General features: G+C 36.8%; 1 protein-coding gene across 7 annotated transcripts in view; it reads left to right on the top strand.

Annotated features, from left to right (window-relative positions):
* Positions 1-25,858, top strand: part of FRS2 (fibroblast growth factor receptor substrate 2) — a 119,720-nt gene that overhangs the window by 70,352 nt on the left and 23,510 nt on the right. Inside the window, exons 1-2 of one of the 7 annotated variants that reach the window (XM_032645146.1) lie at positions 8,839-8,848; positions 17,919-17,925. The exons of 5 other annotated variants lie outside the window; for them this stretch is intronic. The gene's annotated coding sequence lies outside the window, so the exon portion shown is untranslated. Of the gene's footprint in view, positions 1-8,838; positions 8,849-10,746; positions 11,290-17,918; positions 17,926-25,858 lie in introns of those variants that run through there. One more of the 7 variants, XM_032645148.1, reaches the window with a different exon arrangement.

The raw sequence follows: 25,858 nt of genomic DNA, 5'->3' as shown, positions 1-25,858 counted from the left end.
TTTACGGGACGTAGCAAAAGCAGTTCTAAGAGGGAAGTTTGTAGTAATAAATGCCTACTTCAAGAAGTGAGAAAAGTCTCAAACAACCTAACTTCAACACCTCAAGGAACTAGGAAAAGGAGAACAAATGAAGCCTAAAGTTAAAAGGGAGGAAATAACAAAGGTTAGAGCAGAGATAAATTAGAGACTAAAAAGACAATAGAAAAGATCCATGAAACCAAGAGCTCGTTCTTTGAAAAGATAAAATTCACAAACCTGTAGTTAGACTCACCAAGAAAAAAAAGAGAGGACTCAAAAAAATAAAATCAGAAATGAAAGAGGAGATGTTACAATTGATAACTACAGTAATACAAAGGATAATAAGAGACTACTTTGAATAATTATCACTAACAAACTGGACAACTTAAAAGAAATGGATAAATCCTTAGAAACATACAGTTTGCCAAGACTGAATCATGATGACATAGAAAATCTGAACAGACTGATTACAAGTAAGGAGATTAAATCAGTAATCAAAAACTTCCCAACAGACAGAAGTTTAGGACCAGACAGCTTCACTAGTGAATTCTACCAAACAGTCAAAGAAGAATTAATACTAATCCCTCTCAAACTCTTCCATACTCATTTTATGAAGCTAACATTAGCCTGATACCAAAACCAGACAAGGATGCCTCAAGAAAAGAAAATTACAGGCTAGTATTTCTGATGAAAATAGATGTAAAAATCCTGAACAAAATATTAGCAAAACAAATTCAACAACATACAGACCATGATCAAGTGAGATTTATTTCAGGGATTCAAGGATGGCTCAACATCTGCAAATCAGTCAGTGTGATACACCACATTAACAAAATGAAGGATAAAAATCATATGATCGGGGCTTCCCTGGTGGCGCAGTGGTTGGGAGTCCGCCTGCAGGTGCAGGGGACGTGGGTTCGTGTCCTGGTCTGGGAGGATCCCACATGCTGCGGAGCTGCTGGGCCTGTGAGCCATGGCCGCTGGGCCTGCACTTCCGGTGCCTGTGCTCCGCAACGGGAGAGGCCGCGACAGTGAGAGGCCCGCGTACGGCAAAAACAAAAACAAAAACAGAAAACAACAACAAAAAAACCCTACCAAAGCAGGTATAGTGGGAACATACCTTAACATAATAAATGCCATATATGACAAGCCCACAGCTAACATCATAATCAACCATGGAGAGTTGAAAGCTTTTCCTCTGAGATCAGGAATAAGATGAGGATGTCCATTCTTACTACTTTTATTGAACATAGTATTAGAAGTCCTTGCCAGAGCAGTTAGGGAAGAAAAAGAAATAAAAGAATCGTAATTGGAATGGAAGAAGTAAAACTGTCACTATTTGCAGATGACATGATATTATATGTAGAAAACCCGTAAGACTCCATCAGACTGTTAGTAAAACAACAAAAATATAATTCAGTAAAGTTGCAGAATATGGAATCAATACACAAAAATCATTGTGTTTCTGTACACTAGTAATGAACTGTCAAAAAGAGATAAAACAGTCCTATTTACAATTGCATAAAAAAATAAAATACCTAGGAATAAATTTAACCATGGAGATAAAATATCTTTCTACTGAAAATTACAAGAGATTAATAAAAGAAACTGAAGACGACACAAATAAATGGGATATTTAGTGCTCATAGATTGGAAGAATTAATATTGTTAAAATGATCATATTATCCAATATACATGTTCAGTGCAATTCCTATCAAAATTCCAATGGCATTTTTTCACAGTAATAGAACAAACAATTCTAAGATTTCTGTGGAACCATAAAAAACCCCAAATAGCCAAAGCAATTTTGAGAAAGAAGAACAAAGAGGGAGGCATCATGTGCCCTTGTCTAAAACTACATTATAAAGCTATAGTAATTAAGACAGTGTGATATTGGCATAAAAACAGACACATAGATCAATGAATGGAATGGAATACAGAGCCCAGAAATAAACCCACACATATATGGTCAATTATTTTACAACAAAGGAGCCAAGAATATACAATGGGAAAAGGACAGTCTCTTTAATAAATGGTGTTGGGAAAATTGGACAACCACATGCAAAAGAAGGAAACTGGATTGCTATCTTATGCCATACTTGAGAAGTAACTAAAAATGGATTAAAGACTTGAACATAAGACCTGGAAGCATTAAAACTCCTAGAAGAAAACATAGATGGGAATCTCCCTGACATAGATCTTGGTGATGATTTTTTGAATCTGACACTGAAAGCAAAAGCAACAAAAACAAAAATAAATACGTGGGATTACATCAAACTAAAAACTTCTGCATAACAAAGGAAGCCGTCAACAAAAAGAAAAGGCAACCTACTGAGTGGGAGAAAATATTTGCAAATCATGTATCTGATAAGGGGTTAATATCCAAAATATATGAAGAACTCATGTAATTCCATAGCAAAAAACCAATCTGATTAAAAAAATTGGCAGAAAATCTGAATAGACATTTTCCTAAGGAAGACATACAGGTGGCCAACAAGTACATGAAAAGATTCTCTACATCATTAATCATCAGGGAAATGCAAATTAAAACCACAGTGAGATATCACCTCACACCTGTTTGAATGACTCTTATGAATAAGACTAGAAATAAATAATGTTGGTGAGGATGTAGAGGAAAGGGGACCCTTGTGCAGTGTTGGTGGGAATGTAAATTGTTGTAGCCACTATGAAAAACAGTATGGAGGGTCCTCAAATTAAAACTAGAACTACCGTATGATCCAGCAGTTTCACTTTGGGGTATTTATCTGAAGAAAATAAAAACACTAGCTCAAAAAGGTATACTCCCCCCACCCCGTGTTCATTGCAGCATTATTTGTAATAGCCAAGATATGGAAACAATGTAAGTGTCCATGGATGGATGAGTGGTTAAAGAATAAGTGGTATTTATACACAATGGAATATTATTCAGCCACAAAAAAGAAGGAAATCTTGACATTTGTAACATGGATTGACCTGAGGGCATTATGCTAAGTAAAATGAGGCAGAAACAGACACATCAGTAAAAGATCTTTCTTATATGTGGAATCTAAAAACAAACCAATCACCCCCCGCCCCCCAGCTCATAGGTAGAACAGAGTAGTGTTTGCTAGAGGAAGGGGGTGGGGGGGAGAAATGGACGAACTGTTTTTGTTCTTTTTAGTTTAAATAAATTGAATTTTTTAAAAAGGAAAAACAGACAAACCCTGTTGGAGGGCCATTCAACAAAATACTTGACCAGGATTCCCCAAAACTGTTGGGGTCATCAAAAACAAGGAAAACCTGAGAAACTGTATAGCCAAGAGGGGCCTACAAAGTATATGACAATTAAATATAATGTGATATCTTGGATAGGATCCTGAAACGAAAAGACATTATGTAAAAACTAAGAAAATTTAAATAAAATGTGGACTTCAGTTAATAATACTATGTTTATATTAGTTTATTACTTGTAACAGGTTTCATACTAATGTAAAATGTTAATAGATAACACTGGGTGTGGGGTATATGGGAACCCTACTGTCTTCTCAGTTTTTCTCTGAAATTGTTCTGAAAAAGTTTATTTTTAAACATCTTTATTGGAGTATAACTGCTTTACAGTGGTATGTTAGTTTCTGCTGTAGAACAAAGTGAATCAGCTATGCATATACCTATATCCCCATATCCCCACCCTTTTGCATCTCCCTCCCACACTCCCTATCCCGCCCCTCTAGGTGGTCGCAAAGCATCGAGCTGATCTCCCTGTGCTATGCGGCTGCTTCCCACTAGCTATTTTACATTTGGTAGTGTACGTATGTCAGTGCCACTCTCTCAATTCGTCCCAGCTTACCCATCTCCCTCCCCATGTCCTCAAGTCCATTCTCTACGTCTGTGTCTTTATTCCTTTCCTGCCCCTAGGTTCTTCAGAACCTTTTTTTTTTTTTTTTTTTTTTTAAGATTCCATATATATGCGTTAGCATACAGTACTTATTTTTCTCTTTCTGACTTACTGCACTCTGTATGACAGACTCTGGGTCCATCCACCTCACTACAAATAACTCAATTTCGTTTCATTTATGGCTGAGTAATATTCCATTGTATATATGTGCCACATCTTCTTTATCCATTCATCTGTCGATAGACACTTAGGTTGCTTCCATGTCCTGGCTATTGTAAATAGTGCTGCAATGAACATTGTGATACATGACTGTTTTTGAATTAATGGTTTTCTCAGGGTATAGGCCCAGTAGTGGGATTGCTCGGTCATATGGTAGTTCTATATTTAGTTTTTTAAGGAACCTCCATACTGTTCTCCTTAGTGGCTGTATCAATTTACATTCCCACCAACCGTGCTAGAGGGTTCCCTTTTCTCCACACCCTCTCCAGCATTTATTGCTTGTAGGTTTTTTGATGAGGGCCATTCTGACCTGTGTGAGGTGATACCTCATTGTAGTTTTGATTTGCATTTCTCTAATGATTACTGATGTTGAGCATCTTTTCATGTGTTTTGTTGGCAGTCTGCGTATCTTCTTTGGAGAAATGTCTCTTTATGTCTTCTGCCCATTTTGGATTGGGTTGTTTGTTTTTTTGATATTGAGCTGCATAAGCTGCTTGTATATTTTGGAGATTAATACTTTGTCAGTTGCTTCATTTGCAAATATTTTCTCCCATTCTGAGGGTTGTCTTTTCATCTTGTTTATGGTTTCCTTTGCTGTGCAAAAGCTTTTAAGTTTCATTAGGTCTCATTTATTTATTTTTGTTTTTATTTCTGTTACTCTAGGAGGTGGGTCAGAAAAGATCTTGCTGTGGTTTATGTGAAAGAGTGTTTTTCCTATGTTTTCCTCTAAAAGTTTTATAGTGTCTGGTCTTACATTTAAGTCTGTAATCCATTTGGAGTTTATTTTTGTGTATGGTGTTAGGTAGAATTTCATTCTTTTACATGTAGCTGTCCAGTTTTCCCAGCACCACTTATTGAAGAGGCTGACTTTTCTCGACTGTATGTTTTTGCCCCGTTTGTCTTAAATTAGGTGCCCATATGTGCATGGGTTTATCTCTGGGCATTGTGCCCTGTACCATTGATCTATATTTCTGTTTTTGTGCCAGTACCATGCTGTCTTGATTACTGTAGCTTTGCGATATAGTTTGAAGTCAGTGAGCCTGATTCCTCCATCTCAGTTTTTCTTTCTCAAGATTGCTTTGGCTATTCGTGGTCTTTAGTGTTTCCATACAAATTGTAAGATTTTTTGTTCTAATTCTGTGAAGAATGCCATTGGTAGTTTGATGGGGATTTCATTGAATCTGTAGATTGCTTTGGGTAGTATAGTCATTTTCACAATACTGATTCTTCCAATCCAAGAACATGGTATATTTCTCCATCTGTTTATGTCATGTTTGATTTCTTTCAGCAGTGTTTTATAGTTTTCTGAGTACAAGTCTTTCGCCTCCTTAGGCAGGTTTATTCCTAGGTATTTTATTCTTTTTGTTGCAGTGGTAAATGGGAGTGTTTCCTTAATTTCTCTTTCTCATTTTTCGTTGTTGGTGTATAGGAATGCCAGAGATTTCTGTGCATTAATTTTGTATCTTGTACAACCTTACCAAATTTATTGATTAGTTCTAGTTGTTTTCTGGTGGCATCTTTAGGATTTTCTATATACAGTATCATGTCATCAGCAAATAGTGAAAGTTTTAATTCTTCTTTTCCAATTTGTATTCCTTTTATTTCTTTTTCTTCTCTAATTGCTGTGGCTAGGACTTCCAAAACTGTGTTGAATAAGAGTGGCGAGAGTGGACATCCTTGTCTTGTTCCTGATCCTACTGGAAATGCTTTCAGTTTTTCACCATTGAATATGTGGGTTTGTCATATATGGCCTTTATTATGTTGAGGTAGTTTCCCTTTATGCCCATTTTCTGGAGAGTTTTTATCATAAATGAGTGTTGAATTTTGTCAAAAGCTTTTTCTGCATCTATTGAGATTATCATATGGTTTTTATTCCTTAATTTGTTATTGTGGTGTATCATATTGATTGATTTGCGTATATTGAAGAATCCCTGCATCCCTGGGATAAATGGTGTATGATCCTTTTAATGTGCTGTTGGATTCTGTTTGCTAGTATTTTGTTCAGGATTTTTGCATCTATGTTCATCAGTGATATTGGTCTATAATTTTCTTTTTTTGTGATATCTTTTTCTGGCTCTAGTATCAGGGTAATGGTGGCTTTGTAGAATGAATTGGGGAGTGTTTCTCCCTCTGCAATTTTTTGTAAGAGTTTGAGAAGGATCAGTGTTAGCTGTTCTCTAAATGTTTGATAGAATTTGCCTGTGAAGCCATCTGGTCATGGACTTTAGTTTGTTAGGAAGATTTAAAACTATGGTTTCAATTTCATTACTTCTGATATGTCTATTTATATTTTCTAATTCTTCCTGGTTCAGTCTTGGAAAATTGTACCTTTCCAAGAATTTGTCCATTTCTTCGTGGTTGCCCATTTTATTGGCATATAGTTGTTTGTAGTAGTCTCTTATAATCCTTTGTATTTCTGCAGTGTCAGTTGTGATTTCTCCTTTTTCAATTTTAATTTTATTGATTTGCATCCTCTCCCTTTTTTTTTGATGAGTGTGGCTAAGGGTTTATCAATTTTGTTTATCATCTCAAAGAAGCAGCTTTTAGTTCTATTGATCTTTGCTATTGTTTTCTTCGTTTCTGTTTCATTTATTTCTGTTCTGATCTTTATGATTTCTTTCCTCCTGCTGACTTTGGGTTTTATTTGTTCTTCTTTCTCTAGTTGTTTTAAGTGTAGGGTTAAATTGTTTATTTGAGATTTTTCTTGTTTCTTGAGGTGTGATTGAATTGCTATAAACTTCCCTCTTAGAACTGCTTTTGCTGCGTCTCATAGGTTTCGGGTCATCGTGTTTTCATTGTCATTTGTTTCTATGTATTTTTTAATTTCTTCTTTGATTTCTTCAGTGATCTCTTGGTTGCTTACTAGCGCGCTGTTTAGCCTCCATCTATTTGTGTTTTTTACAGTTTTTATCTTATAATTGATTTTCAGTCTCATACCGTTGTGGTCAGAAAAGATGCTTGGTATGATTTCAATTTTCTAAATTTTCCAAGGCTTGATTTGTGACCCAAGTTGTGATCTGTCATGGAGAATGTTCCATGTGCACTTGAGAAGAAAGTGTATTCTGCCACTTTTGGGTGGAATGTTCTATAAATATCAATTAGATCTGTCTGGTCTGTTGTGTCATTTAAAGCTTGTGTTTCCTTATTTATTTTCTGTTTGGATGATCTGTCCATTGGTGTAAATGGGATGTTAAAGTCCCCTACTATTATTGTGTTACTGTTGATTTCTCCTTTCATGGTTGTTAGCATTTGCCTTATGTATTGAGGTGCTCCTATGTTGGGTGCATAAACATTTATAATTGTTATATCTTCTTCTTGGATTGATCCTTTGATCATTATGTAGTATCCCTCCTTATCTCTTGTAACAGTCTTTATTTTAAAGTCTATTTTATCTGATATGAGTATTGCTACTCCAGCTTTCTTTTGATTTCCATTTGCATGGAATATCTTTTTCCATCCCTTCACTTTCAGTCTGTATGTGTCCCTAGGTCAGAAGTGGGTCTCCTGTAGACAACATATATGTGGGTCTTGTTTTTATATCCATTCAGCCAGTCTGTGTCTTTTCGTTGGGGCATTTATTCCTTTTACATTCAAGGTTAGTATCGATATGTATGTTCCCATTACCATTTTCTTAATTGTTTTACGCTTGTTTTTGTGGCTCTTTCTTCTCTTGTGTTTCCCGCTTAAAGAAGTTTCTTTAGCATTTGTTGTAAAGCTGGTTTGGTGATGCTGAATTCTCTTAGCTTTTGTTTGTCTGAAAGGTTTTTGACTTCTCCATAGAATCTGAATGAGATCCTTGCTGGGTAGAGTAATCTTGGTTGTAGGTTTTTCTCTTTCATCACTTTAAGCATATCCTACCACTTCATTCTGACCTGCAGAGTTTCCACTGAAAAATCAGCTGATAACCGTATGGAGATTCCTTTGTATGGTATTTTTCCCTTGCTGCTTTTAATACTTTTTCTTTGAATTTAATTTTTGTTTGTTTGATTAATATGTGTCTTGGTATCTTTTTCCTAGGGTTTATCCTGGGACTTTCTGTGCTTCCTGGACTTGGGTGACTATTTCCTTTCCCATGTTAGGGAAGTTTTCCACTGTAATTTCTTCAAATATTTTCTCCGACCCTTTCTTTTTCTCTTCTTCTTCTGGGACCCATATAATTCGAATGTTGGTGTGGTTAGTGTTGTCCAAGAGGTCTCTGAGATTGTCTACTCTTTTCATTCTTTTTTTTTTTATTCTGCTCCTTGGCAGTTACTTCCACGATTTTGCCTTCCAGCTCACTTATTCATTCTTTTGCCTCCATTATTCTGTTATTGATTCCTTCTAGTGTGTTTTTCATTTCAGTTATTATGTTGTTCATCTCTGTTTGTTTGTTCTTTAGTTCTTCTAGATCGTTGTTAAACATTCCTTGCAGTTTCTCAATCCGTGCTTCCATTCTATTTCCAAGATTCTGGATCATCTTTACTATCATTACTCTGAATTCTTTTTCAGGTAGATTGCCTATTTCCTCTTCATTTATTTGGTGGTGTTGGTTTTCACCTTGCTCCTTCATCTGTGACATATTTTTTTCCATCTCTTTTTTTTTTTTTTTTGATGATTTGGATTGTGTTCCTATTTTACTTGTTTGGCCTGAGGCTTCCAACACTGGAGTTTGTAGGCTGTTGGGTAGAGCTGGGTTTTGGTGCTGAGATGAGGAACTCTGTGAGACTTTACTCCGATGAATATTCCCTGAGGTCTGAGGTTCTGCGTTAGTCCAGTGGTTCAGATTCGGAGCTCCCACCGCAGGAGCTTCTGCCCGACCCTGTGCTTGCAAATTAAGATCCCACAAGCCGTGTGGGGTGGTAAAAAAAAAACAATAATAAAGTTAAAAATAAAATTAGACTAGGAAACTAACAGATATGTTAGAAAGGACTTAAAAATAAAAATATAGATGACTCAACAACCAGAAGGTAAGTCAGTACCACAGTAGTAAAAAGAGGAGGAGACAAAAGAAAAAAACAAGGAAGAAAAAAGGAGTGGGGGAAAGGCCTTGTCTCTGGAGAGCAGGACCTAAGCAAGGGTGCGGTTTAGGCTTAGGCTCAAGGAACAGAAGGGGCCCTGGCATGCCCCTCCACCCCTGGTATCAGAGGGCAGGGGACCTCCTCACTTGGGAGCCCAACAGGCTTCCTGGGTTTGAGTGGGTGGGACAAACGCCTTCCTCTCCTCTCCTGTTCCTCCGGTTTGCAGTCTGGGAGCGCCCCTCCCGCCTGCCTGTCCTGATCTCCCGGCCTCCCTCCTGTGCCCCCAGGACCAATGCAGGGGTCAGGGGGTCCTTGGAGGGCAGGGAACCAGCCTGCGAGCTCAGCAGGCTCCCTGTGTCCGAATGGGTGGGGCAGTCAACCTCTGCTCCTCTCCTGCTTCTCCCAGAGGGCCCTCTCCTATTCTCCCCTTGGCCTCCTTCCTATGCCCCGAAGGACCCATCTGACCTGGAGGGGGCTTTGGAGGGCAGGGAACCAGCCTGGGAGTTCAGCAGGCTTCCTGAGCCGAAGTGGGCAGGGCAAGCACCCTCCATTCCTCTCCCACTCCTCCTGGATGGCCTCTCCCGTCTGCCACTCCTGATCTCACTGACCTCCCTCCTGTGCCCCCAGGACCCATGCAGCCTGGATGGGGCTTTGGAGTGGGGGGAACCGGCTTGGGTGCTCAGCAGGCTCCCCAGCCCCAGTGGGCCAGGCGATCACCCTCCGCTCCTCTTCCACTCTTCCCAGAGAGTCCCTCCCAACTGCCTCTCCTGATCTCCCCCACCTCAGGGACGCCGATCTTGCCTGGCCTCCACTTCTCTTCCACCCTCAGTCCCCCAGCATCCTACCTTTACTCTGGGGTTCCTCCCATCTCCTTGGGGGTTAAAGTCCCCCACCAGTGGCCTGCACGCGCCCTAGTTGTGGGGAGACGCTAACTCTGCATCTTCCCACACTGCCATCTTTCTTTTTTTTTTGCTGTACGCGGGCCTCTCACTGTTGTGGCCTCTCCTGTTGCGGAGCACAGGCTCCAGATGCACAGGCTCAGCGGCCATGGCTCACGGGCCCAGCCGCTCCGTGGTATGTGGGATCTTCCTGGACCAGGGCATGAACCCGTGTCCCCTGCATCGACAGGCGGACTCTCAACCACTGCACCACCAGGGAAGCCCCCGCCATCTTTCTTAACACATTTTTAGTAATTTAAATAGAGATGTTGATTTCAAATAAGTATTTTTTTTCTATTTTCAGAAAAATTTTGCCTTGGACACTTGAATGATTATTTGGGTTTTTTTTTTATTACTAAAGCAAGTGTCACCGGGGCCATATGTTAGGAAAACAGCATTTATTGCCTCCAATCCAGATATTTTATTGGCTGGCAACGAGGAGGGTTAATATGTTATGAATACTTTCCCTTACTAACAGTCATACTTAGTTGTGACAAATAAACATATTATTTTGTAGCAATTTAATTAAAGTGAAAAATGTGTATGGTAGCAAACCCAAGCTTAAACAATTTCAGCCTTATCAATAGGAGGAATTTAAAGCCTTACTTTTTTACCTTTATTTTTGGCTTATTTATAGACGAAGGGAAAAAAATGAGCTCTTTATTCTTTGAATTTTTAGACAGATTTTTGGATGAACTAGTGTAAAGAAAGAAAATACTTGGAGAAACTAATATGTTGTTAATAGCTAAACCATTATTTCGGTAGCCTGTGATTTTCCAAACTTGTGTTTTCCACTTATGTAACCACATTCCTCTTTTAGCTGAAATAACTCCCAAGTAACTAAATCATAGAAACGTCAAATAAGTAGACCAAAGATGTTGGTTTTGGAATTGCACACAGCAGGTAGTTCAAGTGATAGTCAAAGATAATAGTAGTTAACATTAGGAACCTTTTAAGGTTAAAAATTAATAGCCTAGGGAGTGGTTTAGGATCAGAAACTCAATATAAACAGTAGTCTTGGTCCTCGAGTATTCTCCTTCAAGTAGGCCAATACCAAGACTGCAGGAACTTCAAGGAGTGACCTAGCTTGGGGGAATTGATACAGCTTGGATGGTGACTTTTAGGCAATTGGCTTGCCCAGATAGACTCTTTAGGCATCACATCTATAATAACTACAATCTAGATGGCAGTCTTTGAACCTGTGTAGGATGAAAAGGAAGACATCTGATGCCACGTAAATCTTGTGAGTATACTTGCCCACTTTGACAGCCACATGATAGCATTGCTTCTCAGAGAAATCTTCTGGTATTATATGCTAAAATTCAAAGCGTTTTTCCTGAAATAGCTGTCGGTGTTTACGCAAATCTAAGTGATAATTTTAAGCTCTATTTTAAAGAATGAAGGTAGCCAAAATGTATAAACTTTCAGTTAGAAGATAAGTACTAGGGATGTAATGTACAATGTGATAAATGTAATTAACACTGCTGAATGTCATTCTTGAAAGTTAAAGAGAGTAAATCCTAAAAGTTCTCATTTCAAGGAGAAAAAAAATCTTTTTTCTTCTATTTGTATCTATGTGAGAAGGTGGATGTTCTCTAAATTTATTGTGTTAATCATTTCATGATACAAATCAAATCATTATGCCATACATTTTAAACTTATACATGCTGCGGTCATTTATATCTCAATAAAACTGGTAGAAAAAGACAAAAAAATCTATTAAGTAATGTATTAACTAGTGGAAGTATGAGATTATTTGTTTGTGGTTTTAGTGATATGTTTTAATATTGTAGGAATTCAGGGGCAAAATGTATCAGTATGTATGTTGCTAATTTGAAACATTATCCCGTAATATGGTATTTATTCATTCAACTAAAACTATTTGAGTATTTAACATAGGCACTCTCTAGACATTGGGGATACAGCAGTGAAGACAACATAGAGTTTATAGTTTGTTCTGGCTTTGGCGTAGAGGCAGGGAATCAAAGAATAACTTAATATATAGCATGCCAGCTGATAATAAGTCATTTGGAGAATAACATAGCAGTGTAGAGGAAAAGGGGTTACCATTGTGGGGTAAAAGTTTATGTGTTTTCTGTAGAGTGCTCAGGGAAGTCCTCTAAAAATTGATTTGTGAGCAAAGACTTGAAACAAATGAGTGAGCAAGCTATGTGGGTGTTTGGCAGAAGAGTTTTCCAGATAGGACAACGATTGCAAAGGCCTTGAGGTTTAGTGTATGCAAAAACAGCCAGGGGGCCAGTGTGGCTGGAGCCAAGTGTGAAGTACCTGTGATCACCACTGGAGCCAGAAGGGTAGAAAACAATAACAAAGTATTTAGGACCTTGTAGGCCAGCCATTAAAAAGTCTTTAATTTTTACTTTCAGGGGAATAGGGGGAGCCATGCAAGATTTTGTAAGGAAAAATTATAAATGACTTTGAAATGGGCAAAAAACGACGAGTGGGTTTCCTGTCTTACTCATTCATTGGGTTCATCTTTGTCTCATTTTCCTTCCTTTATCTTGTCTATGTATTTTACTTAGAATTATTTGAATATGGTTTTTAAAATTTCATAGAACTCAGCTCTGTCTGGTTCTAAAGCTCATGATATTTTTACTGTATCATGCTGCCTTGCTGGCATTATGAGAGATTGATACTGCCTTCTCCTGGAGGAATTCAGAGTGATTAAAATGAAGCATTGGGCTTCCCTGGTGGCGCACTGGTTGAGAGTCCACCTGCCGATGCAGGGGACACGGGTTCATGCCCCGGTCCGGGAGGATCCCACATGCCGTGGAGCGGCTGGGCCCGTGAGCCATGGCCGCTGAGCCTGTGTGTCCGGAGCCTGTGCTCCGCAATGGGAAAGGCCACAACAGTGAGAGGCCCGCATACCGCAAAAAAAAAAAAAAAAAAAAAAAAAAAAAAGAAGCATTATTTTAGATTCTAATGTGGTATTTTAAAATGCATTTAGATAGCAGAGCTGTTGTAGGCCATCTATCCATTATATGAAGATGAAAATCTTGTCTTAGTCACATTCTACCTTCTATTTAGCAGGGTTAATAGTTAGAGAGAATTCAAATTTGGAATTTGCGTATGCAAAATTAAAATTTTTAAGGCTTTAACAAGAATATGAGACTAATATTCTTTGTAGCTAACTGCTGAATTAAGTTCATTTTTTTTGGGGGGGGGCGGGTGGGAGTTTGGTTTGTTTGTGTTTTATTATTTATTTATTTGGTTGTGTCAGGTCTTAGTTGCAGCTTGCCGGCTCCTTAGTTGTGGTATGCAAGCTCTTGGTTGTGGCATGCATGTGGGATCTAGTTCCCTGACCAGGGATCGAACCTGGGCCCCCTGCATTGGGAGCACGAGTCTTAACCACTGTGCCACCAGGGAAGTCCCTGCTTGTTTTTTAAAGAGAATTTAAGGTTGATAGCTTTTCAGCCAGCTTTCATGCTGATGAAGAAACATTTGAAAGTGGTACAGAGTAAAACATCTTAGAAATTCTGGCTGTTTTCTGTAGAGATTTGTTTTCTCCACATGTGTCTTAAAAAATGAAAGGAGATATTCTCATCATTGCTTTCACATTCTATTTCATCATACGTTTTGCTCAGAGGGAATAGCCCCAGTGACCTTAGCTGTACTTTTGAATATAGCTCTTCAGAATTTCCTTTACCATGGATGCTTGATATCCTGAGTTTAAGATCAAGGTAAATCTGAAGGAAAACAAACCATGAAACCTTTAGGGATGGAGTGCATATTATCTTTGTTAAAGTTGTAGATAGGGACACTAAGAATTCTAAATTTGGCTTCCAGTAAAATCTTGATTCGTTTTTTTCCTTAATTTCCCCATTTGAAGATGGAGAAAATAGTTCCCAGCAGTCTGCAATACCATTGTTCTCTAGACAAATATTTATCATGGTTCAAAAGAATATTGGGTCTTGGACACTCAAATCCTGTTACTTGATTGTAACTGTCTTCTAGTGTATAGGAAGGAGCAAAGAAAAGATATTTTAAACATCCTTTCATTACTGTTATTTGTAATAAGTTGATAGTCTTCGTTGACTGTATATTTCATTGATTTTCCAATTTTATTCACTGAAATTTGGGTGTATCTTATAGTCAGTGGCATCTCGTAGTTTAATTAACCACTTCTATTTCTTGGTGGGATATAAAATATCAAGTCTTAAAATGAGTTGTGTCTCGGTTTTGATGAAAACAGTATATATCTTCATTGGTATTAGAAGTAATAACAGTGATAATATTATAGTCTCCATTCCTGAGAATCACTATTTTGGTAGCCTCTACTTTCTTAAACATGACCAAGAACTGGAAAGTAAGCAGAAGAGGCTTCTGATGTTTACAATTGCTAGTAAGAAGCTCATGAAGTAAAGACCATGTTCTTGAACGTAAAATATTCTGTGATCTCAGTAGAGGGCCTCATTTTGCACCTGTTCTTAATAGGCATGGGTATCTGATTACAGAGTCCAGGATTCAAAAGAATAAACTAAAAAAAAAAAAAGCACGTACATATTTATTAAGTGACAGCTCTAGGACCTGCTATCAACTGAGAATGAGGGTGACCATAAATAAAGTAAAAATTCAAATCTATCTTTAAAAAAGAACACAAACCCCAGAACAGGCCACATAGCACTGTTTCAGGAGGATTAGACAGCCCGACACACACAAATCACCCTGATTACAGCTTGGAAGAGGTTCTTTTTTTTTTAAGATTTTTTTTTGATGTGGACCATTTTTAAAGTCTTTATTGAATTTGTTACAATATTACTTCTGTTTTATGTTTTGTTTTGTTTCGTTTTTCTGGCTGCAAGGTATGTGGGATCTTAGCTCCCCAACCAGGGATCGAACCCACATCCCCTGCGTTGGAAGGCTAAGTCTTAACCACTGGACTGCCAGGGAAGTCCCTTTGAAGAGGTTCTTTATCAAAATTCATTCTGTCTGATTCCACTGGCACTATCTTTAAGGGACAAATGTATTTTATTTTTTTATTTTGATTGGGGAACATTTGTTGTTGATTAAATTTTCCCCTCTTATTGTTGAATGAGGTTGTCAGCATATTTTGCCCTGAAAGTATTGAAAAACTTGTGATACTCACCTGTCAGACATCTGAAATAGTATTTGATTCTCTTATTCTAATGGTCTCTACCCCTGTTGCTAAATGACATCAGAGTACCATTTTTGGTCTTTGGGCTAAACACTGGGCATGGGCATAGGCTGTAGGGAGGTGTTAGAGAAGAAAAAAGTAGAAAAATTTAGAGAACACACTGTCATCCTGATGTATTTCTAGAAGCTCTCATTGGGCCGTTGTGCATGTCTAGCTGCATTATTTTTGTTTGGAATAAACCCAGGGTACGTATCCCATAAATTCCTAGTGTTAGGGGGACTTTTGGGACGTTCCCCTAAGTCATGAATTCTGAGCATAACATTGCTGACTGTGAGCACCTTTAGCCTAAGAGTAGATGTTCGTGTATCGTCAGGTTTCCAGTATTTACTAATTAGGTTTTGCCTACTTAGGTTCTCCTGGCAGTTTCTCTTGGCCACTGTGTTCTTCACACTTTGCCCTAACCTGTTTTATATGGTGTCTGCCTTTGGGCTCTGCTTAGACATTTATAGCTTTTCTTTCTGAAGAAGCCTTTAATAAAGTATTGATTTGTATATTCTTTAGTTAATGATTTATTTTTGATTATAAAAGCAATTCACACTATAGAAAATATGAAGAGAAAAATGCTTTTCATCCTACTACCGAGTGAACCACTGTTAACATTTTAATGTGTTTTCATCTAGTCTTTTTCTAGGTTTATGTATTTTGTTTAGGAGTGGGAGAGAGAAAAGTAAGTGTGTTATTTTTTAAAATGAGAATCTTCTCAAACTTGCTACTGGGCATGCAAAGTAATTTTTAAAATAAAATTTTTTTTCAGAACAATTTTAGAATCACAGTAAAGTTGCAAAAGTAGTACAGAGATTCTCATATATCCATTATTCAGCTTTCCCTAATATTAATCTTATATAACTAGAGTATACTTGTCAAAACTAAGAAATTAACACTGGTATAATTTTATTAACTAACTACAGACTTTATTTGGATTTTTCCAGTTTTTCCACTAATGTCCTTTTCTGTTCCAGGATCCAATCCTGAATACTATATTGCATTTTAAAAGAACAGTTTTGTCTTTTTTTTCTGCTTAACTTTTTATACCATGAACATTTTTCTTTGTCATTAAATATTCTTTAAGCAGTGCTTATTAATGACCCCAAACAGTTCATCAAATATTTACTCTGATGTAAATATTTCTGCTTAACTCTTTTTTTCTTGTATTTTGTGAGGGTGGGGAATGTTAGAAAACACACACATCAAACATTTTTATTAGTGGGGTACTTGAGTTAGCTGAGTTTAATGCTAGATTGTAGCAGTAATTTTGAACGCATTGCTCTAAAAGTAGAAAAAAAACGATCAAGCTTATATTCCTTAGAGAATTTAAGAGCATTTTAGATTGAGACAAGTGCAGAAAGTCATGAGTGACCTATTCATGAAGCAGTTTGCTTTGAGGATTTTTTTTAGAGTTGCTTGGCATTTGGCTTAGTGTATTTTGAGCAAATTGAATGTGTATGTACATTTTATATACACACAGTCAATATTTAGACTGTTAATAAGAGTCTAGTAACTAGCATGATAACCACCTGAGTTTGAAAATGCAGATTTATGGTATATTCTTCTCATACACTGGTATATTCAGTTTTGAAAATTAATCTTTTTATTTACTTTTCTGTTATTCTTCATTAATATTTATTTAGCTCTAGGCTAAGCATATCATATAAAAAGTGGAGTTGCCTAGAGATTTTCTTGTATGTCTTGTATTGTTTTATTGATGTTTGTAGTTGGATTGATATTGAATAATTTGTATATTCATTTAACATGAGATTGAAGTTCGAATGGTTTGCATTTAGTGTTTTGTTGTTTTGTTTTTATTGCGGTACGCGGGCCTCTCACTGTTGTGGCCTCTCCAGTTGCGGAGCACAGGCTCCGGACGCGCAGGCTCAGCGGCTGTGGCTCACGGGCCCAGCCGCTCCACAGCATGTGGGATCTTCCTGGACCAGGGCACGAACCCGTGTCCCCTGCATCGGCAGGCGGACTCTCAACCACTGTGCCACCAGGGAAGCCCAGTGTTTTGTTGTTTTAAAGAATAAAGGCATAAAGCCAAATTCTTTTTAAGAACTATTAGGTGTGTCATACTAAGAAAAACATTGTAAAATTCATATTTGGATTTTACCTTTTATTGTTAGTCAGGTTAGTAAAACCTCATAAGTTAAATAGTTATTACGCTAGGGTTCAGTGCCTGCTAGAGGACTAGTGTGTATTAGTAAATTTATAAACTACAGGTTTATTTTGAGGGTTAAGCAATCATTGGTTTAATTTGACACAGTTGTAAGAATAATATGTAGAAATAATAACTAAGTTGAAAAATACAAACATGGAATTCTGATGTATAATACTTAGAGAAAACTGAATGCACTGTCTCCATAAGATCAAATATATGTATTCCAGTTTTCAGAGTTAATGATAAATGCTTTCTGGAGAATGCATATACTTCATTACTCCTACCTTACAATCATGTGTCTTCTTTTTGTGGTGCAATCTGTGAATTTTTAGTAGAGAGCTACATGATCTGTCATATAGATTGTTCACCCCTTGATGTTGCTGGAGGACAATACTTGATTTTCTTGTACATATTTTTATATTGCAACATAGAGCACTTAAACTAAGACTTTCTTTGGGAGTTCCCAAGGCTGATGATATTTTTTCCTGTAATTTAAGGTGCTGGGATTGTTGCCATTGGTACTGATTACATTATTCGATTAGCTAAGGCAGAATGTAACTCATCTGCTGGGTTTGCACATCTGTATATCTGTTTTTATATCTTAGGGCAGAGATTATGGGCACCCAGATTTAACTGTGTAAATTTCATCACCAGTGTTTCTGGGTATGAGTATGTTCCAAGATTATAGGTGATTCCAGGATTGAATTATGACTGGTGTTATTAAAGGTAAAAGTTGTGTTTTGTATCATAAGCCATTTTAGTACCATTTTCTCAGTATTTGCTAAACACACATACGCACGCACACACACTTCTTGATTGATAGAAATATAGATGGTAGATAAAGATATACATACAGATTCTTGGATTTCTGTTCTAAAAACCCAAATGCATGATTGAAAGTGACTTTGTCAGATTCAGTGTGAAATATGAGGTTAAAGTGGGTAACATTTTCCAGGAATGAAAGAAGGGTTCAGGTCATCATCTTACAAGACACTCACTGCAGATCTGGATACTGTTGGGAGAATGTTTATGTTTATAGATAGATGCTGTGACTTATAGGTTAGACTTTAGGCATCATAGTAAAACCCCATTAATTTTATTCTTAGGAATTAGATGTTCTCCATGTATATATTCTAGACTTTATGCTTCTATAGGAAAGTATTTTGGTAGGACATTAGTGGTGTCTTTAAGATTGTGAGGGAAAATGTGAACTGTCCTCAGCAGTGCAAACTGGCGCTTCATGAAATGGCATGAACCTACCTTCCTGCTTATCTTCTATTATTTTCCCATGCATACCATACATTCCAACTAAAAGGAACTATTTGGTTCTGGAGGCTGCCATGTTTTTTTAGGTTTCTGTGCACTCTTTTTCATTTGGATTGCCCTTGCCCTAGAAAACTCCCATCTGTCTTTCAGGACTTGACTTAGTGGTCACCTTTCCTAGGAAGGCTCCTTGATCACTTCTCTTTCCTTCTGCTCTGAGTTAAATGTTCTGATGGCACTGGCACATGGATACATGGATCTGTAACTCTGCCATGTATTCCTTTGCTTGTCTGCCTCCCTCACTAAACAGTAAGCTCCTTAGAATCAGAGAATGTGTATGTCCTCTTTATTTCTTTAACATTTAACTCAGTGCCTGGCAAAGAGAGTTGATACTCAGAAAGTAGTTGTTGCATGCTTTAATGTATATATGGAGAAATGAATGAACTCATTTTTTATTCTCTCCTTAATATTGATAGCTGTTTACAATCATTTTTATTTACTAAGTAAGCTTTTGTTAGCTTAATTCAAAAACTGTCTAAAATAAAGAAATGTTTCTTTATTAATATTTTAGATTTATCCATAGGAAAATGAATTGATGGCAGCTTAAATATACATAAGCATGTGCTTAATCTTTCTTGATTATCCTGGTTTAACTTGTCTCTTACAGAAAAAACAAAAATGAGAGGAATCTGGTTTAAATTGCAGTACAAGGAATTTAGATTAGACATAAAGAGTTTCCAGAAAATAAAGTACCAGATATTGAAGTGATTTGTAAGTAATGTAATTGATTTTTTTGAGAGTTAAAAAAAGGGGGAGTTCATAGAGGGTTGTGAATTGCAGAGTGGTTCACCAACATTGCCCTTAGTAGAATAAAAAACTTAAAGGAAGAAAATCTATTTAGAGGTATGCAGATACAACCATATTCATGGATAGATGCTTAAAAATACTTGGGTACTTTTTTTGTTTACTGTGTACATGTATATTTTAAAATTTCAGCTAACCAAGGAAACTATGTTGCATGTATCCTTACTTTTTACAGAATGGCTCTGGATTAGTGACTAGCAGAATATACTAGAATCTCCCTGCTTAGCCTTTTTTTTTAACTTCTCTTTCTTAGAGTAATATAAATAATAAAAAATCCTTAGCAGTGTTAAAAATAAACAGAAAACTAAGGTATATCAATAAAAAAAAAGACCTACCCACATAGTTTAAAAACAATCAACCAGACCACTTACACAAAGAACAAGGTTTTTGAATGCTATCCTCTTGATTGTCTTAATGAAATTAAATACAGCAGTTAGCTGTGCCCAAAATATAGAGTTATATTGCTATGCTTCTAACTATAGATATTCTGTCCTGGCTGTATTTGAACAGAACTACTGTAGTATAAGCCAAATTCACCCTCCGTGTTAGTGAACTGAAAGAGCAAATATACCTTCCTGAGCAACAGATTTATAATCATGCTAGTGAATAGAGTTCAGTGTTCTCTTTGCTTGTCATTCTGCAAGAATCATATTGGAATAATTTAGGACAGCTTTACTAAATTTATTAATGTAACTCTTGTTATGAAGATGGTGCTTAAATTGTAGGCTTTTGTACTTACAGTGCAAAAGCCTTCTTTGTGATATAAGAGACAGGATTTTACATGTAGTGGTGATATAATAATGCCTGTCTTTCTAAACACTGTATATTTTTCTAAATGCCTTTATAGCCAGAATTTGTTTTTCACAATAACTCTGTGAAATAGGTGTCCTAATCTTATAAATTAGAAATTTTAGGCGTAGAAATTTTGACTGAGTGCCAAAGGCATACAGTATTGTTTTATAATAAAGTATTGTTACCATTTCAGTAGCTTGCATTTACTATATGCTGAGCTCTGTTTTAAGCTTTTTACATATATTAATTAATAAGAACTTGGGCTTTGTAGTCAGATCTGGATTTAATTCTGGCATTGTGCCATCACTGCCATTTGCAGCATCGTGGATGAACCTAGAGATAATCATACTAAGTGATATTTCCTCTTATTAACCTTGGAAAATTTTCCTAGCCTCTTCAAGCCTTGGTTTCCTCATTTGCTACAAAGAAATAATGATAGTACCTACCTCATAGGGTGGTTGTATGGATTGAGATAATCCAAGTGAATCTATGTCTGGTATAAAGTAGGGGCTTTAAAATCAGTTTGCTATAATAAAGAGAGTGTTAGTAGACTGTATTTACTGTAATTTTTAGCTTTTTGATAATTTTCCTGGTAAAATTGTATTCCTCTTGAGTGTAAACTCATAGTTGATGGGATATATATATATATATATATACCTGTTTTATAGAAAAACATCCATGTTAGAACAAGATTATAGCTCTGTTTAGTGGCTATAACTACCTTTTCCCTCTCACTACCTCCCAATCACCTTTCAGTTCTAAGCCTTCCACTAGTCAGAAGAAACCAAAGTGGATACCTGAGGCATTCATGTTCCAAAGTCAAGACAAGATATCCTCAGTCCATTGGGTTGTGTTCGTTCCAGGAGTGCTGTGGTATATCAGTTGTTTGGAACTCAGAATGTATTTTCTTAGAGAAAGTATCCTTTTAAATGAGGCACATAAATTCTTGTAATTCCTGATATAACTGATATGTGTATATTTGCACTGAAAGCAGTAAAAAGCAAGCAAAAACGTCACAGCACTCTAGCACTGCTAATAAAGTAATTTAAAACAATGAAACTGAATATATACTGATCCCTAAAAACAGGCCTGGAGAGGATTCTGGGAAGATGGAGTAAGAGGCATCAGGAGTCTGCCTCCCCATCTAGATAACAAATACAGTGGCAGAATCTGATGTAACTATTTTGGAACTATGGAGCTGTTGAAGACTTGCAACTGTCAGGAAAAGGCTCAGATGTAAAATTGCAGCCATTCTCTGCTGCCACCTTTGTGCAGCTCTCACACAGCTTTTGGAGCCAGCAGAGGCAGAAAGTACCCTCTTCTCCAAATATCAAGGATCTGTACCTGGATCAGAGATTGCTGCTTCTGGTCAGAGAGGTGCAGACAAAGAGGTGGGCAGCTATTGTTGTTGCACATACCCTATTGTTGCAAGCCCCTCCCCCACCTGCTGAAGTGACTTCCAGGAAATTTAAAAGACAGGCACCCTTATATGATCCAGCAATCTCACTCCTGGCTGTATATCCAGAGAAAACTCTAATTCAAAAGATACATGAACCCCAATGTTCAGAGCAGCACTATTTACAATAACCAAGACGTGTAAGCAACCTAAATGTCCATCGACAGATGAATAGATAAAGAAGGTGTGGTATATATACACAATGGCATACTACTGAGCCATAAAAAAGAATGACATAATGCCATTTGCAGCATCGTGGATGAACCTAGAGATTATCATACTAAGTGAAGTAAATCAAAAAGAGAAAGATAAATCCCATATGATATCGCTTATATGTGGAATCTAAAATATGGAACCACCTCAACATATTGAAAGCTGTATATTGTGGGAGTCCTAGAAAGTGAAGAGAGAGAGAGAAAGGAGCGGAGAGAACTTTTGAAGAAATAATGGTTAAAAACTTCCCAAATTTGATGAAAGACATGAACATAAACATCCAAGGAGCTGATTGCACTCCAAGTAAGATTAAGTCAAAGAGACATAGAGCAAGACACATTATAATCAACCTTCCAAAAGACAAAGACCAGGAATCTTGAAAGCAGCAAGAAGAAAGCTAATCATCACATACAAGGGATTCTCAGTAAGATTATTAGCATATTGCTCATCAGAAACTTCAGAGGCCAGGTGGCAGTGGGCTGCTATATTCAAAGTGCTAAAAGAAAAAAAGTCTGTCCATCAAGAATCCTGTTATCTGGCAAAACTGTCCTTCAAAAGTAAGTGAGAAATTAAGACATCCCCAGGTAAACAAAAGCTGAGGGAGTTCATTACCACTAGACCTGCCCTGCAAGAAATGCGCAAGAGAGTTCTGCAAGGTGAAATGAAAGGACTCTAGACAGTAACTAGAAGTTGTGTGGAGAAATAAAGATCTCAATAAAGGTAAATACAAAGGGAATTATAAAAGCTAGTACTATTGTAACAAAGATTTATAACTTTTTATTTTCTACATGACTTAAAAGATTAATACATTTAAAGGAAAAAAAATTATTAGTCTAAAAGCTCATGTTGTTGTAACATTTTCTGAGATAGAACATATGTTAGGCCACAAATTAAGTCTCAAAAGATTTTAGAAGATAGATAGCATAAAAGTATCATCTCCAGCTACAAGAGGATGAAGTTAGAAATCAACAACAGAAGGAAAACTGGAAAATTCACAAAACTGTGGGAATTAAACAACATACTTTTTTTTTAACGTCTACTGGAGTATATAATTGGTTTACAACGGTGTGTTAGTTTCTGCTTTATAACAAAGTGAATCAGTTATACATATACATATGTTCCCATATCTCTTCCCTCTTGCGTCTCCTTCCCTCCCACCCTCCCTATCCCACCCCTCTAGGTGGTCACAAAGCACTGAGCTGATCTCCCTATGCTATGCGGCTGCTTCCCACTAGCTATCTGTTTTACATTTGGTAGTGTATATATGTCCATGCCACTCTCTCACTTTGTCATAGCTTACCCTTCCCCCTCCCCATATCCTCAAGTCCATTCTCTAGTAAGTCTGTAAACAACGTACTTTTAAACAACCAATCAAAGAAGAAATCACAAGGGAAATTAGAAAATACTTAGAGACCAAAGAAAATGAAAACACAGCATGCCAAAACTTATAGGACACAATGAAAGCAGTTCTAAGGGGATTTTTGTAGTTATAAATGCTTATGTTAAAAAAATAAGAAAGATCTCTAGCTTTATAACTTAAGGAACTAGAAAAAAACAAACTAAAACCAAAGCTAGCAGAAGGAAGGAAATAATAAAGGTTAAAGGAGAGAGGAAATAGAGAATAGAAAAACAAAGTCAGTGAACCAAAAGTTTGTTCTTTGAAAACATCGACAAAATTGACAAATTTTTGGCTAGGTAGACTAAGAAAATAGGAGGAAAGACTCAGATTACTAAAATCAGAAGTGAAAGTGGTGACATCACTATCAAGTCTACTGAAATAAAAAGGATTATAAGAGAATACTATGAACAACTGTATGCCAACAAATTGAAGAACCTAGGTGAAATGGACAAATTCCTAGAAATATAAAACCTACCAAGACTAAATCACAATAGACCTATAAGGTAAAGAGGTTGAATCAGTAATAAAAAAAAATCTTTTGAGTAGAAAAGCCCTGGCTTGGGACCTCACTGGTGGTCCAGTGGCTAAGACTCCACGCTCCCAATGCAGGGGGCCTGGGTTCAATCCCTTGTCAGGGAACTGGATCCCACATGCCGCAACTAAGAGTCTCCATGTCACAACTAAGAGTTCACATGCTGCAACTAAAAAAGATCCCACATGCCATAACTAAAAGATCCCATGTGCTGTAGCTAAGACGCAGTACAGCCAAATAAATAAATAAATATTTTTTAAAAAAAGAAAGAAGGAAAAGAAAAGACCTGGCTTCACCAGTGAATTCTGCTAGTTAAAGAACTACTATCAGTCCCTCTCAAACTTTTCCAAAATATTGAAGAGGAGAGAACACTTCCTAATTCATTCTATGAGGCCAGCATTACCCTGATAACAAAGTCAGACAAAGACATTACAAGAAAAGAAGACTACAGACCAATATCTCTTGTAAACATTGATTCCAAAATCTTCAACAAAATGCTAGCAAACTGAATTCATCCACATAATAAAGGGATTATATACCGTGGTAAAGTGGGATTTCTTTTTGGAATGCAAGGATGGTACAACATGAAAATTGATCAGTGTAATACACCACATTAACAGAATGAAGGAAAAAACACACAATCATCTCAATTGATGCAGAAAAAGCATTTGACAAAGTTCAACACCTTTTCAAGATAAAAGCATTAGAAAAAACTAGGAATAGACGGACACCACCTCAATATAATGAAAGCTATATATGAAAAACCCACAGCAGACATCATTCTCAATAGTAAAAGACTGAAAGCCTTTCCCCTAAGATCAGGAACAAGGCAAGGATGCCCACTTTCACGACTTTTATTTAACATGGTAGTGGAAGTTCTAGCCAGAGCACTTAGGTAAGAAAAAGAAATAAAAGTTATCCAAATTGAGAAGAAAGAAGTAAAATAATCTGTTTGCAGGTAAGATGATCTTATATGTGGGAAACCCTAATGAGTCCACAGAAAAAATACTTTCAGAACTAATAAATGAATTCAACTAAGTAGCAGGATACAAAGTCAAAATGTAAAAGTTAGTTGCATTTCTGTACATCACAATGAACAATCTGAAAAGTAAATTACAAAAACAGTTCCTTTTACAGTGGCATCAAAAGGAATAGAATACTTAGGAATTAAAAAACACTTACAGTGAAAACTGCAAAATACTGCTGAAGAAATTGAAGACATAAATAAACACATCTGATATTCATGGATTAGAAGATACAATATTATTAAAATATCAGTCCTATCCAAAGAGATTTACAGATTCATTGCAATACCTGTCAAAATCCCAATGATGTTTTTTTCGAAAACAGGAAAACCCATCCTGAAATTCATATGGAATCTCAGGACCCTGGATAGGCAAAACAGTCTTAAAACTGGATTACTCACAGTTCTTGATTTCAAAACTTACTAAAAAGCCACATAATAAAAACAGTTGGTACTGGCATAAATACAGACATATAGACCAGTGGAATAGAATAGAGAACCCAGAAATAAACCCTCACATATGTGGTAAAATAAGTTTTGAAAAGGGTACGAAGACCATTCAGTGGGGAAACAAGTCTTCAACAAATGCTTCTGGGACAACTCGGTATCTGCATACAAAAGATTAACTTGGACCTTTACCTAAAACCATATACAAACATTAACTCAAATTGGATCAAAGACCTAAATATAAGACAAAAACCAGTGAGATTCTTAGAAGAAAACATAGGGCAAAAGCTTCACAACATGGATTTGGCAGTGCTTTCTTGGATGTGACACCAAAAGCACAGGCATCAAAGCAAAAGTAGACAAATTGGACTTAATGAAAAAAAATTTCTTTACTTCAAAAGATACTATCAACAGAGTGAAAGAGGCAACCATAGAATGGGAGAAAATATTTGCAAATCATATATTTGATAAGGGATTAATATCCAGAATATATAGAG

The sequence above is a fragment of the Phocoena sinus genome, chromosome 10, assembly GCF_008692025.1.
Source record: "Phocoena sinus isolate mPhoSin1 chromosome 10, mPhoSin1.pri, whole genome shotgun sequence".
Lineage (NCBI taxonomy): Eukaryota > Metazoa > Chordata > Mammalia > Artiodactyla > Phocoenidae > Phocoena > Phocoena sinus.
Note: the sequence above shows the minus strand (reverse complement) of the source record. Positions and strands in the feature narration are given on the sequence as shown.